Source organism: Anomaloglossus baeobatrachus, chromosome 1 (assembly GCF_048569485.1).
Source record: "Anomaloglossus baeobatrachus isolate aAnoBae1 chromosome 1, aAnoBae1.hap1, whole genome shotgun sequence".
Taxonomy (NCBI): Eukaryota; Metazoa; Chordata; class Amphibia; order Anura; family Aromobatidae; genus Anomaloglossus; species Anomaloglossus baeobatrachus.
The window spans coordinates 3,849,668-3,853,785 of NC_134353.1; positions in this window are offsets into that span (position 1 = coordinate 3,849,668).

Consider the following 4,118-nt stretch of genomic DNA (forward strand, 5'->3'; position numbering starts at 1 on the left):
CACAGTGCTAACCATCCTCTCCACAGTGCTAACCATCCTCTCCACAGTGCTACCATCCGTCTCCACAGTGCTAACCATCCTCTCCACAGTGCTAACCATCCTCTCCACAGTGCTAACCCATCCTCTCCACTGTGCTAACCATCCTCTCCACAGTGCTAACCATCCTCTCCACAGTGCTACCATCCTCTTCCACAGTGCTACCATCCTCTCCACAGTGCTAACCATCCTCTCCACTGTGCTAACCATCCTCTCCACAGTGCTAACCATCCTCTCCACTGTGCTAACCATCCTCGTCCACTGTGCTAACCATCCTCTCCACAGTGCTAACCATCCTCTCCACAGTGCTAACCATCCTCTCCACAGTGCTAACTATCCTCTCCACAGTGCTAACCATCCTCTCCACAGTGCTAACCATCCTCTCCACAGTGCTACCCATCCTCTCCACAGTGCTACCCATCCTCTCCACAGTGCTAACCATCCTCTCCACTGTGCTAACCATCCTCTCCACAGTGCTACCATCCTCTCCACTGTGCTAACCATCCTCTCCACAGTGCTAACCATCCTCTCCACTGTGCTAACCATCCTCTCCACTGTGCTAACCATCCTCTCCACAGTGCTAACCATCCTCTCCACTGTGCTAACCATCCTCTCCACAGTGCTAACCATCCTCTCCACAGTGCTAACCATCCTCTCCACAGTGCTAACTATCCTCTCCACAGTGCTAACCATCCTCTCCACAGTGCTAACCATCCTCTCCACAGTGCTAACCATCCTCTCCACAGTGCTATCCATCCTCTCCACAGTGCTACCCATCCTCTCCACAGTGCTAACCATCCTCTCCACAGTGCTAACCATCCTCTCCACAGTGCTAACCATCCTCTCCACAGTGCTAACCAATCCTCTCCACAGTGCTAACCATGCTCTCCACAGTGCTAGCCATCCTCTCCACAGTGCTAACCATCCTCTCCACAGTGCTAACTATCCTCTCCACAGTGCTAACCATCCTCTCCACAGTGCTAACCATCCTCTCCACAGTGCTAACCATCCTCTCCACAGTGCTAACCATCGTCTCCACAGTGCTAACCATCCTCTCCACAGTGCTACCCATCCTCTCCACAGTGCTAACCATCGTCTCCACAGTGCTAACCATCCTTCCACAGTGCTAACCATCCTCTCCACAGTGCTAACCATCCTCTCCACAGTGCTAACCATCGTCTCCACAGTGCTAACCATCCTCTCCACAGTGCTAACCATCCTCTCCACAGTGCTAACCATCCTCTCCACAGTGCTAACCATCCTTTCCACAGTGCTAACCATCCTCTCCACAGTGCTAACCATCCTCTCCACAGTGCTAACCATCCTCTCCACAGTGCTAACCATTCTCTCCACAGTGCTAACCATCCTCTCCACAGTGCTAACCATCCTCTCCACAGTGCTAACCATCCTCTCCACAGTGCTAACCATCCTCTCCACAGTGCTAACCATCTCTCCACAGTGCTAACATCCTCTCCACAGTGCTAACCATCCTCTCTACTGTGCTAACCATCGTCTCCACAGTGCTAACCATCCTCTCCACAGTGCTAACCATCCTCTCCACAGTGCTAACCATCCTCTCCACAGTGCTAACCATCCTCTCCACAGTGCTACCATCCTCCCACAGTGCTAACCATCCTCTCCACAGTGCTACCCATCCTCTCCACTGTGCTAACCATCCTCTCCACAGTGCTAACCATCCTCTCCACAGTGCTAACCATCCTCTCCACAGTGCTAACCATCCTCTCCACTGTGCTAACCATCCTCTCCACAGTGCTAACCATCCTCTCCACAGTGCTACCCATCCTCTCCACAGTGCTAACCATCCTGTCCACAGTGCTAACCATCCTCTCCACAGTGCTAACCATCCTCTCCACAGTGCTAACCATCCTTTCCACAGTGCTAACCATCCTCCCCACAGTGCTAACCATCCTCTCCACAGTGCTAACCATCCTCTCCACAGTGCTAACCATCCTCTCTACTGTGCTAACCATCGTCTCCACAGTGCTAACCATCCTCTCCACAGTGCTAACCATCCTCTCCACAGTGCTAACCATCCTCTCCACAGTGCTAACCATCCTCTCCACAGTGCTAACCATCCTCTCCACAGTGCTAACCATCCTCTCCACAGTGCTACCCATCCTCTCCACAGTGCTAACCCATCCTCTCCACTGTGCTAGCCATCCTCTCCACAGTGCTAACCCATCCTCTCCACAGTGCTAACCATCCTCTCCACTGTGCTAACCATCCTCTCCACAGTGCTAACCATCCTCTCCACAGTGCTAACCATCCTCTCCACAGTGCTAACCATCCTCTCCACAGTGCTAACCATCCTCTCCACAGTGCTAACCATCCTCTCCACAGTGCTATCCATCCTCTCCACTGTGCTAACCATCCTCTCCACAGTGCTAACCATCCTCTCCACAGTGCTAACCATCCTCTCCACTGTGCTAACCATCCTCTCCACAGTGCTACCCATCCTCTCCACTGTGCTAACCATCCTCTCCACAGTGCTAACCATCCTCTCCACTGTGCTAACCATCCTCTCCACTGTGCTAACCATCCTCTCCACAGTGCTAACCATCCTCTCCACAGTGCTAACCCTCCTCTCCACAGTGCTACCCATCCTCTCCACAGTGCTAACCATCCTCTCCACAGTGCTAACCATCGTCTCCACAGTGCTAACCATCGTCTCCACAGTGCTACCCATCCTCTCCACAGTGCTACCCATCCTCTCCACTGTGCTAACCATCCTCTCCACAGTGCTACCCATCCTCTCCACAGTGCTACCCATCCTCTCCACAGTGCTAACCATCCTCTCCACAGTGCTAACCATCCTCTCCACAGTGCTAACCATCCTCTCCACAGTGCTAACCATCGTCTCCACAGTGCTAACCATCCTCTCCACTGTACTAACCATCCTCTCCACTCTGCTAACCATCCTTTCCACAGTGCTAACCATCCTCTCCACAGTGCTAACCATCCTCTCCACAGTGCTAACCATCCTCTCCACAGTGCTAACCATCCTCTCCACTGTACTAACCATCCTCTCCACTGTGCTAACCATCCTCTCCACAGTGCTACCCATCCTCTCCACAGTGCTAACCATCCTGTCCACAGTGCTAACCATCCTCTCCACAGTGCTAACCATCCTTTCCACAGTGCTAACCATCCTCTCCACAGTGCTAACCATCCTCTCCACAGTGCTAACCATCCTCTCCACTGTGCTAACCATCCTCTCCACTGTGCTAACCATCCTCTCCACAGTGCTAACCATCCTCTCCACAGTGCTAACCATCCTGTCCACAGTGCTACCATCCTCTCCACAGTGCTAACCATCCTCTCCACTGTGCTAACCATCCTCTCCACAGTGCTAACCATCCTCTCCACAGTGCTAACCATCCTCTCCACAGTGCTAACCATCCTCTCCACAGTGCTAACCATCCTTTCCACAGTGCTAACCATCCTCCCCACAGTGCTAACCATCCTCTCCACAGTGCTAACCATCCTCTCCACAGTGCTAACCATCCTCTCCACTGTGCTAACCATCCTCTCCACAGTGCTAACCATCCTCTCCACAGTGCTACCCATCCTCTCCACAGTGCTAACCATCCTCTCCACAGTGCTAACCATCCTCATCACAGTGCTACCCTCCTCTCCACAGTGCTAACCATCCTCTCCACAGTGCTAACCATCCTCTCCACTGTGCTAACCATCCTCTCCACAGTGCTAACCATCCTCTCCACTGTGCTAACCATCCTCTCCACAGTGCTAACCATCCTCTCCACTGTGCTAACCATCCTCTCCACAGTGCTAACCATCCTCTCCACTGTGCTAACCCTCCTCTCCACAGTGCTACCCATCCTCTCCACTGTGCTAACCATCCTTTCCACAGTGCTAACCATCCTCTCCACAGTGCTAACCATCCTCTCCACAGTGCTAACCATTCTCTCCACAGTGCTAACCATCCTCTCCACAGTGCTAACCATCCTCTCCACAGTGCTAACCATCCTCTCCACAGTGCTAACCATCCTCTCCACAGTGCTAACCATCCTCTCCACAGTGCTAACCATTCTCTCCACAGT